This window comes from Myotis lucifugus, unplaced genomic scaffold (assembly GCF_000147115.1).
Source record: "Myotis lucifugus unplaced genomic scaffold, Myoluc2.0 scaffold_121, whole genome shotgun sequence".
NCBI classification, from domain to species: Eukaryota; Metazoa; Chordata; class Mammalia; order Chiroptera; family Vespertilionidae; genus Myotis; species Myotis lucifugus.
In genome coordinates, this window is record NW_005871169.1 from 2,968,740 (window position 1) to 2,981,951 (window position 13,212).

Sequence of the window (13,212 nt, forward strand, 5' to 3'; positions counted from 1 at the left end):
TTTATTGTGAATAATTTTGAATTTACTGGAAATTAAGTTAACAATTTTTGCAGTTTTTTCATGGAGACTTAGCATTTGTGTCACTCAGAATTCTTAATTATCTTACTACATATTTTATGTGACATAATATCTGCACTCTTACCATCTACAGCCTCTTCAGAGAGTGTAGCACATGGCACCAAAGTAATAAAAATATAAGCTCTAGAGTGGGAAGCAAAGCCGAAACAAGCCGTTTTTACATATAACTTAAGTTTAGGTTCTGTGTAGTAGGTTGATCCCTTACTTAACCTTTAATAAAATTGGATTCAAGGGTATTTATATATAAATAAAAAATAAAGTTAATTTTGTTTCATACTTCCATGTGAGCAAGTGCCTAGTAATGCATTACAATGACATTTAAACTTCAGTATTACTCCTATTGGTTGAAAAAATGGCATACTTTTGTAGAAGGATAGGCATTAAAAAGGTAAGTTGTCATTTGGGAAGGTTATTAAGATGATTATTAAGTTTATGTGCTCATATTCACACTGATTGAATCAGTCTGCATTTATCTGACATTTTATCTCCTATGAAGTTAGCTAAGAAGTTGTTTCCTTTTTTTACATAATTTGGAAGTTAAAATTAGATAAAAATCTGGATATGTTGAACACTTTATCCCCTCTACCCCCACAATGGAGCAAGTTTTTGAAGACAAAGAACCCAAATAAGAGGTTAAAACAGAGTAAGCATCTTCCGTATCAATTAAACATGGAACAGGCTTACCTGATACTTTCAGGACGACCATGGCTCCTCCCATTGATGTTGATGTTTCTTCTGGGAGCCTCTGAGGACCTTGGGCCTCTTCAGCCCTCCGGCACCATTTGTGGAGAGGGGCCCTCTTCCTCCTCCCTCCTCCTTGGGGATGGAACAGTTCCTCTTTCGGTGCCCTTTTCCTTGCACAGGGGACAAGGTGTCTTATGCACTTTGGGTGGCCCTTTTCAGGACACTCTTGGCTCCAGTGGTCTGGGCTCCCACAGGAGCAACATGCGCCTTTTCCTAACAACTTCTGGGGAGAGAGACCTGTGGGTAGTCCCTGAGGTGACCCTTCCGCTCCGCTCGTAAAGCAGCTGCCAAAAGATTGGCTCGCTTCTTTGTCTTCTTCAACCTTATCTTAACTGTGGAAGACCGAGAAAGCCACAGCTATTAATTCCTTTATTGAGGTCTGGGGGCCTAGTGCCAGTCTCTGGAGTTTCCTCCAGATATCGGAGGTGGATTGATTAGCAAAGTACATGGCTAGCACTGTTTCCACTCCAGGCAAATCCAGATCTGTGCCGCTATATTTGTGAATGGCCTCTGTTAGACTAGTGAGAAAGAGAGGGGTTTTCATCTGGAAGCTGAGTAATTGCTCTTACTTTGCCCTAATTGGCAGCCTCGATACTTCTTTTCATGCCTCCTAAAAGGCAGAAAATCATATGGTCTCTACAAGCCAGTTCTCGATGCCCTGGTTGATTAGGGTCAATCTAGGATATGGCAGTCATTTCTACAAGAAACCTGTTTGGCTGAGCTCAATGTGAAGAAGCTGCATATTCCTGGGTGGCCTCCCAAAATGGAGTCTTTCCTCAGGTTGGCAGCATTGGGAGTTGAAGGACCATGAAGTCCTTCCAGGTTATATCATAAGTCAGAGTTATCACCTGAAACTCCCCTATAAATCTCACCCATTCTTCTGAGAACCTATCTAGCGTGCCTTGCACTCTCTTAAATCTGACAGAGAGAAGGGAATACGAATTCAGGTGATCCCATCCGGCCCTCCTGACCTCCTGTAGGGCGCAGAGAAGGTTTGATTCCAGACCTCCAGTAGAGGCATCTGGACAATGTGAGGGCCTGGGGGTGGGGGTGGCATGTAGGCCATTGTGGAGACAAATTTACCCATTGTCTTCTAGGAGAGAGAATTTCCTTCCCTGCAAAAAGAGGGAGGTGTTTGGGGACACGGGTGTCCCCAGTTTTCCCTAGCTCCCTGGTGGTATCGCCAGGGCCTAAGATGATGCACAACCCCCCACTGCCAATCTCAGTGCCTGGAGACCTGAGTCTCGCCCTTCCCACACAAAGGGCGGAGACCTTCTCCGAGAGTGTGGCAAGCTTTATGCCCCACAATAATGCCGGAAGTACCTGGGTGCAGACCTTGGGAACAGGCATCCTTGAGATTCCCAGATCTCCAAAGATCCCATTTTCCCTGTTCTAAGATTGCACTCAGTAGGGAGAGACTGGCCAGGGCCACGAGGGCTTCTGGCGCGTCGTGAGGCCCCCTCCTGAATCTGGATAAACATCTCAGTGTCCCATATCTTACAAGATGTCCCTTGTTCTGTCCCCTCCCCGAGGTGCTCAGAAACCGAGACCCCATGGCATGATAGGAGGTGTTGTATTAAATGTGCAATAAGAGCAAAGTCTGGCTGGGAGGCTTTGCTAGCTAGGATGAAGAGATGTCTTAGCTTAAAGCAATTGTGCCAGGTTGCAAGATTGGTGCTGGGAGAGGATGGGAATAAGCCAGGCACATGGATCAGTAAGGGCCCTACCAAAACTGCTTGACCTAAACCCTTGGAAGGGTGCAAGTGCAGCAGGTGCCTGGGCCCTGGGGAAGCGATGGTTGGCCCAAGCTCCTGGCAGGAGGTGGTGACGGCAGGCCCAAGTCCCAGGGAGGGGGCTCCATGCTGTGCCCCAGTGGCCTGTGCAGAGATGAAGCCTTGGGAAGGGGGGTAGTTCTGGGTCCTAGCTGGAGCAGGCAGACTGGGAAAAGGAGTGCATCTCTGCATCTCCAGCCACTGGAGGGAACTGCTGGGAGGGGCATATACAACAAAAAGGATATAAACTGCAACTCTGTCATGACCGCCTGCAAAAATCAGGAATGTGGGACCCCCACATAAGGGGTAAAATGGAACTAAAATACCAGTCAGCCAGGGCAGCAGAGGCGAAGCAAGGAGAGTGAGATGACATTAGGAAGAAATTGGTTAGAACACCCCAGTGTCTTCAAGTAATTCTATCAGGGGATTGCCTCAGGGTTTGGGCTCTGAGTTTTGCTTGTGAACTTTGTGTTCCTTGGTGAACAGTGAATGAGTTTGTCTTGATCCTGGCAGGCAGCCTTATGCATCTGGCTTATCTCCTTACCAGGTTATCCTCTCACAAAGAGACTTCTTTATTTGGTGGCAGGCGCCCTAAGGGCATTTAAGTGCCTGACCATGCCCACCATCAGTTTGTGGCTTGAAATTACCTAAGGCTAAATGTGGAAAAAGGAGACAGAGAGGCAGGGGGAAATGGAGGTGGGGACGGGGATACAGGGGATGAGCCTCCAGCTCCATGAGGAGCAAGGCCCCAGATCTTACCACACGCAGCTGCTTCTCCCTCCTGGCTGGCTCGCCAGTCCGTTGCTGGTGAATGTGATAGGTTCTTTTGTGGTGACTTGAGAAAAGAATTCCAAAAGTACTTGGATAACTTTAGATGTAATGGTAAGATTTTATTGTGAATTAAGGGGAATTAATACACCCTCTGGGACCTAGAGGGTGGGCAAGCTCTAAAAGCACTGCCCAGAGGCTCCTGTTAATCCTCCATTTATCTTCTTGTAAAGGTAAAGGATAAAGAACCATTCAAATGATCCAACCCGAATTCCTAACCTTTCCCTGCCTGGATTGGGCCCTCTTCCCATTGATTTCTGTTGGCCTTTCATGTCCTCTATCCAATCCGATTATCTTTCCAATTGTTCCTGGCTAGGCCCTGCCCCTCCAAAAGTTCCTGTCCAAAAGTTCCATTTTTCATTGAGTCTCTATTGCCCAGGAGGCCCGCAGAAGAATTTCCTCCACTCCCTGGGCACCTGGCAGACCACCCCTGGGAGACCAGCAGTCCCCTGGAGTGTATGAACACATCTGTTTACCGGGAAACTAGATGGAATTCTGCTCTGTTACCAGTTTATTAAAATTACTTAGTTCCCTTTTGCTTTGTTCCTTATATTGATAACTAGAGGCCCGTTGCACAAAGATTCACGCAATAGGCCTTCCTTCCCCTGGCTGCCAGCACCGGTTTTCCTCTGGCACCCGGACCCAGGCCTTTGGTCCGGCCACAGTGGAGAAGCCAAGCCTCTTCAGTCTTCAGTCTTCAGTTGTCTTCAGTCTTCACTCAGGCTGGAGTCTTCAGTCTTTGCTCCGTGCCTGCATATGCAAATTAACCCGCCATCTTCGTTTGGTTAATTTGCATATTCACCCTGATTGGCTGGTGGGTGTAGCAGAGTGATGACCAATTTACATATTTCTCTTTTATTAGTGTAGACTAGCTATCTTCCTTATATCAATAACTAGCTACCTTTGCTGACAATACCTGTGTCTGTGCGTGTGGAATCTCAAAGTGTATATTTGGGTGAAAAGGGAGGAGTCTAAGGTCTGCTTGGTTAGACACCTCTTCATGTGGTGCTGATATCGTGGTGTGATGGGAGGTGACAGAAGATGGGAGTGAGGTGGGGCATAATTCCCTTACTTCCCATTTCTAGAGTTCCCCAAAAGCAGCATTTGAAAACTGTCAGAAACGTGTGAGACCTTTCAGAAGTGCTTATAATTAGCCACGCACGGACAGTTTGAAACAGAAATCATGGCTGTTTCTTTGCAATAGTGTAGAGGTTCCCATTTTTAAAAATAAACCACTCCTGCCCCCAACATTCACATCCTGGCCCTGGCACCGCCCTTAACCTGCCCCTGACAGCTTGTCTGTAGTGCCCTACCCAGCCAGACTCGAACCTATCCTGCTTTTTCCTGTGATCAAAATTCCCCCTGGGTAATTTCAGTTCTCATAATCATGTAGTGATTTTCCTAAACAGTTCTGACTAAATGAAATTTTATTCTTTTAAAAATAATGATTTGTTGAATGTATAATTGCATGAGATTCTATTCTTTTTAAAAACTGTATAAAAAGTAATTTATATATTTTTAATTTAATTAGTTTTAATTTAAACAAAATAATTCCTAGACTGGGTGGTGTTTTGACTTGAATAGGAAAGTGCATGTCTATATTACTGCAGCCTGTTAAAAATATTCACAGTCATGATAATGAAAGTGTTATCACCCTAACTTGCTTTTCTGCCAGGGTATTTTAATTTAAAAAGAAAATTCCTAGAGGCAACTGAGGCTTTGGGCTCTAAGAAAATGGTTCTGATGGTAGAATTCTGTGATCTGTTGAGTGATGAGGGAGGGGAGAAATGCTTCAATAGTACTCTTTAAACCATGACATATTATTGACTATTTCAACACTATCTCAATATCTTTTCACACTCGTGGAAATGTGTGTCATGTACCCGAAAGACCCAGGGCTTTGGATGAGCCACATAAATTGTCCTTTGAATCCCACTACTTATGTGACCTTGTGTGTGGGTTTTAACCTCCCTGAATGTTAGTTGTTGTTTTTTCTTTTTTTAAATGAGATATTAATCATCCTTCCCGGGAAAGATTGTTGTGGCTTCTTGGAATAATGTAAAGCCCCTGACAGCTCCTAAATGACATCTGTACTTAATACATGTTCTATAAATAATAGTAATTATGATGATGATGATGGTAATGGTAAGTATTCATTGGTTTGTGGGTTTATTCTTCATACCTTTAATAGAATTGCTAGGAATATTGAAAAATTCAGATATTTTTGGCCTTGAGTTTGTAAAAATATGCAACATCTGTAAAGCAGAATAGAACAAGGTATTCCTGTATATGTTGAACTTAAACAGCTATGATGAAGGCTGGTTGGATCCTATAAGAAGTGATATTCTTTGAACATACGTTTTTGTTGCATTCATCAGTGACTTCTCCTTCGGGTCTTCAGTTTAATGGGTGACTGATATTTTCTTGGTGCTGATATTTCCAGCATCCCAGGTGGTCAGAAAGATGTCCTGAACTCAGTCCCTGTGAACTGGGAACTTGAGTGGAGTTGGGGTTAGAGTGAGGAAGTGTACTCTGGGGACCAACCGTAAGGGATGCTCTAGACTGCTGCTGTTCATAAATCTTTCAGTCTTCTAGGAAATGAAATTAGTTCCTAGTTCTGCTTTTGATCATGGACCTTTGAGGCGCTTATGAAGGTGCAGGGGGTAGAGGGGACTTTCCACAGAAGAGTGCCACCTTGCAAAATATTGTTCATTCAGTTTCAGGAGATTATTAATTTCTTGAGCAATCCCTGTTTTGGGCAATTTATTGTCAAATATATATTATCTCTCCTTTGCATATCTCATTTCAAAGGATAATGAATAATGTAAAGAATAGTATATATTTATAGTGATTTCCAGATTACAGAACTAGTATATACACTTTTGTCCACCATCCTGTCAGTTAGTACTATTATCCCTGTTAGGTCCACACCCAAAGGAGCCAGCCCAAGAGACACTGTGAGAGTTTAAGAAAATTTATTGCATTCTTTCACGGTGGGCTGAGACCAGTGTGGTGGTGTCAGCCCAAGGGGGGGGGGGGTTAGGTTCTCATATATGGTAAAAGTATGCAATATAGGGTCAGTGTGTGGGTGCATGAGTTAGTCAGGGGGAGAGGAGTTCTTATCTTGGCCATCTTCCCCAAGCTATGGGAAAAGCTTAATCTATAATAATAAAAGACTAATATGCAAATAGACGAACAGTGAAACAACCGAACAACCGGTCACTATGACGTGCACTGACCACCAAGGGGCGTGCGTGGAACATGGCAGGCATCAGCCATGGTGGGATGGTGGAGCAAGTGAGCGGTGGCGCCAGACCAAGGTGGGGTGCCGGTGGCTGTCATCGGGGCGAGCCTCTGGTGGTTACTGAAAATTCTTTGCTCCCGTGTGCCATGGTCCCGCTGGGCGTTCACACCTGCTGCCGGTGCTGGAGCCGGGCAGGAGCACGGAGGATGGGCCGAGACCCGCCCCTGTGCCCACCACACCCTCGCTTTCCTTTCAAGGTGCACGAATTCGTGCACTGGGCCCCTAGTAATAATATATATTTCAGAAAACATGTCCAAGCAGGGGAGATTAGGGGTAGGTAGTTCGCCCTAACAATCCCTACTTTGGCCAATGAAGAAACTGAAGCTCAGGTATTTACCCAAAGTCTCTTGGTTAAAGTCCATGAATGTACTTGGGATCAGGAACCAGGTCTCTGGCCAGATCCACTGGGATTTCTCCTTATTTGATAGCATTATATAAATAAAGGAAATCTGGCAAGCAAAAATATGATGACCTCCCACATTTAGAAGAATGGTTGGGAAATCCTACATGAATATCAGATTTAAAACAGGAATTATTTAATATCCATAGAAGGAGACTTGTAAGAGAAAGTAACTGTGGTGGTGTGTGTTGGGGGTGCCCACTGCTCTGTTGCTGGGTCATCATGGAACACAGATACCAATGGCCAAGGAGAACATCCCAGGGAAACTATGTAAAACGCTATTTTTCCTCATTGGTAAATAGGTTTTTGGTCCCTTTCATATCAACATGCACATTAAGTCGGATGCTGTTTTTGTTGGAGCCATTTGGCAGGGTAGTTTTGTGTGTGTGTTTTTAATCTTTTTTATTGAACTCGTTCTCTCCCTGCCTAAATCAGAAGAGTAACAGTTCATTTAAGTATGTTTCATAAAGCAGCAATGCATTGTAATTGTTAAATGAACAAAATGCCCATTTTAAAAAATGTGATGCCAGAAAGCTATAAGCGGACACTTGCCAGAATGACAGTGTAGCCTCGAATTCCCCACAGAATAAATTTGAGAGCTGTCATGAGACTCCCAGCTCACTGTGGTTGCATTGATGATGCACAGACAGAAGCATCCTCAGACGTAGGCTTTCAGTCCTGTTAGGGCTTCATAGACTGTCTTCCATAAAGCATGGCTTTCACTGCAGTAAGAGGATGCCGTTTCTAATAACATGCACTGCTTTGTACTAATTAGTGCATGCCATGTATCTCGGATTTTTTTTTTTAATCCTCACCGGGAGATATGTTTTACTGATTTTAGAGAGAAGGGAAAGGAGAGAGAGAGAGACAGACAGACAGAGAGAAACATCGATCTGTTGTCTCTTGTAAGCACCCAGACTGGGGATCAAACCCACAACCTTTTGGTGCATGGGACAACACTCCAACCAACGGAGCCACACCAGCCAGGTCTTGAATTTTGTTTTTTTGTTTGTTTGTTTGTTTGCTTGCTCTCAGTGTACTTTATTCTCTTTTTAATTATAAAAAATAGCCCATACTTGTAATCACATGAAATTTTCAAAAGAGAAAATTATGTTTACCTCTCATTCTGCTGGTCCAAATTCCTTTTCCACCCAAATTTCCCCTCTTTGAGGAAACCACCATTTACAATTAGATATGTATCCTTACTGTCTTTCTCTTTTTCACATGGGTATTTCTTCATACACATATATGGGATTTCTTTCTTCTGTATTTTTTTCCAAAAATTAAATCATAGCAAACTTAGTTTTTAAAAAAACAAATCTTTTTTTTTTAATTAAAGTGTAGCTCTCTTTTTAAGTCTGTATAGGCAAATAAATTTATTTCATTCATTTTAATTACTGAATAACATTTTGTTGTAAGGCTGTAGCAGATATAATTCAGCTTCTCACCTGTTGTTGAACATTCTGGTTGTTTCCACTGTTTTATTATTGCAAACATTTACTATTACAATATTAGCATCATTTTGTAAGCCTTATGGTCATTTTCCACTCGGTAAAGTATGTTGCTAAAGAAATGAAAAAGTAGGAACCTCCCATCTTCAGCTATTTTCTGTAATCATGCACTTCCATAATTAGTAACCTGTTACCTAGTAATAAGAATTATAGAGATTCTCTTTATATCTGGGGCAGCTGCAAACGTAGCTTTTATTTTGTGCGGGAGTCATTAGTGGTTAGCTTCTGTGTGGACTCACTGCAGAGCAGAGGTGATCTTTCAGCTGTCAGAACGTCCCATCTAGACCCCTTCAAGGGTGAATGATTCCTGGGTTGGGGCAAATCTAGTAATCTAATGATAGACTGCCCACTCAGCCAGAGTTTGCTGGTTTTACCTTCTTAGGCCGTGGCCTTACATTTTTATGAGTGAGAGAGCCTGGCTTGTAGAGAGAATTAATTTTAAAAGAGCTCTGTGATATTTTAGAATTAGGAAGGAAGGGACTCCTGCTTTGATGATGTGAAAAATTTGCCCTGACACCCTTAATTGCTTAATATGTGATCAGTAATGTTACTGGCCATATGTTTCAGGATTTTTGAATACTCAGGGAGAATTCTTAATCATGTGGTTATGAAAACAACCAGTTTCTATAAGTGAAAATGAGCATGCTTATTAATGCCATTGCCTAGTGCATTCAGTCACATTTATAACTCCCAAGGAGAATGATTGTTTTGCATGATTTAGTGTTTACAAAATTACAGTCGCACGGCAAAGCTTACTGTATTTGAAGCATATGTGGTCCTTCTGCAGGTAATAAAATGGAAAATCCAATTTGCAATTGCAGAATAAGCCTCTGAGTGATATATGATCTTCATAGTAGCGTCGGTCAGAGGGTCATCGCTAATCACGGTGCTGGCTGGCTTCCCCTGTGGCCGGGCCATCCCGCTGAAGAGTGCGCAGGGGGAATCTCTGTTTGGGAGGCAGCCAGCGTGGCTGTAGATGCACCACTTTCTAGCTTATTAGATCCTCTTTGTCACAGTGCTTAATCCTGCTGCCTGATCCTTGTTAGAACAGCGCCGGAGCGCCGCTCAGGCTTCTAATAAAGGAGATGGGTGAGGGCTCCTAACTAGACGCGCTGAAGCGTGCAGCCGTTCGTTCGTTCGTTCGGGCGATTGCAGCCCGACTGACAGTGGGGTGAGATGCTTCCTGCATGTTATTACTTGAAAGGGAACTTACCTCCGACAGCTGACAGATGAGCTTTGCTGAGGCAAGGGTAACTTGTTGCTAGGCCAATATGAGACGGGTGTCATCTTTTCACACAGTATAATGGTCTAGCTTTACTCTAATTATATTAACCCTCTTCTGAAATGGCTGCATTCCAGGCTGGTGCTGAGTGAGGCAGGAAAGCCAGAGACAGGTAGCTGGCTGGGAGGATTACGGCTGCACAGAAGCAGGTATTGTGTTCTCCACCAGTGACATTAAGTGGAAAAACAAAATAAGCATGCCCTATTAAGGCAAGCCAGTGATAACTCTGAAGAGGCAGTGCTTGGTTAGGCTCACACGGTTTCCATCTCTGTCATCTGGAATAGTCTGCTTCAAGGTTTGCTACGGACATTAAACATGGTTTTCATGGCTCTTTGTTAAAAAGAAAACACTGTCAACGACAAAGCTATTGTTTTGGGGTTTTTTCTTCCCCCAGTGAACCTGAATCATTCTTTTCCATTAGGCTCCCTATTTCTGGTCACTGTGAGAAACCCCTGTGAATGTGATTATGTAGCATTGTTTGAGACTAAACTAAACAGCTGGAGTTACAGATGCGTTGGAAGTGATGCCATTGAAAATGCTCATGAAGAGCCTGTGGGTCTCTCTGTGTACCCTGACTTTTCAGACATCAGTATAAGACTCCTTTTGCCTGAAGGGAGTGTGTCCAGCTCGCGTCCAGCATTTCCCGCCTGCTCCAGGAGTTAGCAGGAGTCATTAGCAACCCCTACGCCTCCTCTGTCTCCATTGACAGCTCTTTAATAGAGACATTGCTAGGGATTGACAGATCTCCGGGGGTTAGAGGCGTCAGACAAAAGGGCCCCAAGATCGTGGCTGACCTTTCTTGGCATTATTCCCCTAGCTCTGTCTTCCATGTGTTGCAATCAGGGAGCATAGAATTGAGTACATCATTTTTAGAGGATTATTACTCAAAAGGCTGCAGGCTTAGTCAGACGCTGTTAATAAGTTAACAAGAGGCCGTGTACATTCCAAAGTGGGTATGTAGGTATTTGGTAGAATGCAGGCTCTTCTTTTCCATAGGAATATGCACCTGTACCTTAAATTCAAGGGTAATTAAAACCTGCATCGCTCATAACAGCTGTACTTTTGGATTATTGGGCCTGAGTGGGAAAGAAGAGTCCTCTTTCTCTCTCTCACTGTCTGTCCCCTGGAAGTCATCCCTGGACAGATGTGGACTAGCTGAGGCTTGTCTGTAGGGTCCTTCCCAGAGTGTTTCCCTGGTCCTGTTGCTCTCAGCAGAGCCAGGACCCTGAATATGCAGCATGGTGAGGAATGCTCTGTGTTCCAAATGTAGCTGTCTTCCCTCTTTCCTCTCTTCTTCCCCAGAGTAAAACAATCCGATTCCCGTGTCCCCATCTGAAATAGATGTTAAGAGGAAAGCCATCCATTTGGGTTAATTCATGGTAATGTGTGAATGATGCGAGTCCCAGATGCATGTGCAGCTGATCCGATTCTACCTATTGGAAATTTAGACTGTGTTTCTCATTAGGATGACTTACTTTGGGGGGTAAGGAGCAAAGGTGTTTAGGTCACAGGTAGTCACCAACAAGGAGATCCTCTTTGCTTAGGAATTAGTTAATTTCTTTATGCAATTTATGCTTTTCATGGCCTCTTTTCTTTTTTCACTTTGAATTGCATATATTTTCCCAAAGGTCTTAGTAATTTTTCATAGTTGATTCCATGCTGATGTCAGTGAGCAGGCTTTAGAAGCAGAAAGATGATCATATGTAAGCATAAGTTGTTAATTAGATGAATGTTTTAAGAGAGCTGTGCTCATCTCTAGAGCCTCCTCACCCAACTTATTAGTGAATTGCTGCAGCGCACTTACTGTCACCTGGTACACAGCCCTCCTCAGTGACCATGCTTCCTGAGAAGAGTGGGCAACATAGACACTGTGCATGTAAAACAGGACACTTTAGAAAGAGACTTATTTTTTAAATGGAAGACTTTTCCAGAAATTTCTATTATATTCATTTTTAGGAAAAGTGGAAATGGGAAAAAAAAGAATAGGAGAATGAATGATATGGAAGAGAGGACATAGACTATAGCAAATTCTATTATATTCATTTTTAGGAAAAGTGGAAATGGGAAAAAAAAGAATAGGAGAATGAATGATATGGAAGAGAGGACATAGACTATAGCAATTTCCAAGAGGAAATAAGAATTATACAGAAATTTAAGCAGATCAGTTTTATTCTAAAAACCCCCTCCCCAAGTAAAGATGGTAAGATACCCAACTAAACAGACTCAGTGCAACTCTTGGATTTTCATTTGCCCTAGGCAGTTTTCTGATTCATGGTTTAGAGAATAAAGCCCATTAATCTTCCAAATGATTAAATATCTGACTAATGATGTTTAACCATTAAGATGAGGAAATTGACATTATTGACAATCTTGGAGAGAAATGTATCTGCTTATTTTTGTACTTAACACCAACAGATTCTAAGTAGCTTTGGAAACATCATGATGAATTGCTCCCTCTTGATATTTAGTAGTATCTATTTTCTTTAAAAGCATTTTATGAAATTATAATCACTTTTATATTGGTCTTTTCTTTCTCCATTTTTTGAATAGTTACAAGTTCATATAACAAAAAGAATATGGATTCAAAGAATCAGTTCTTTTGTTTTAAGGAGAACTATATTATCATCCTCATAAAAATATTAATTTGTTTTCATTTCTAAAGGTCAGATCGCCTAGGAAATTTTGTGCTTCATGGTATACTTGCATCCTACAATGTGTTTTCGTTATCCTGAATTATCAAAATTATAACAAAGTTATGACAAAATTTGCAGTAGTACCCCTGGAATAGGACAAATAATGTTACTTTGGTTGTGTCCTGGGAAGAATAATTGCTGGATGTCTGTGTTTAAAAAGCCTTAGACTGTGGATCAGGAGTCTGAAAAAGACTTGCTCAGTAGGACTTTTAGGGAAAGGCCTTTGGTGAGGCTGGTGTCAAGTAAAACCACATATATCTCTGCTGCTTAGCTTCTCTCTCCTTGTCCCTTTCATAAGCAGGCAAGTTATCGGAAGCTCTTTCACACACTGCCTTTTCCATGGTTCAGTATACCAATAAATAAGTAAAATAGTCGACTGATCATCAACAGATGGTGGCACTTACTAGCTTTTTGATGCTACTTCATTAACTCATCTTTGGTTGATCTAGACCAGTGATGGCGAACCTATGACACGCGTGTCAGAGGTGACATGCGGACTCATTTTTTTGATTGATTTTTCTTTGTTACATGGCATTTAAATATATAAAATAAATATCAAAAATATAAGTCTTTGTTTTACTATGGTTGCAAATATCAAAA

The 13,212-nt window shown here is 42.5% G+C and overlaps 1 protein-coding gene across 1 annotated transcript in view; it reads left to right on the plus strand.

Moving 5' to 3' along the window:
• Nucleotides 1-13,212, plus strand: part of RSU1 (Ras suppressor protein 1) — a 185,031-nt gene that overhangs the window by 77,208 nt on the left and 94,611 nt on the right. The window lies entirely within an intron of this gene.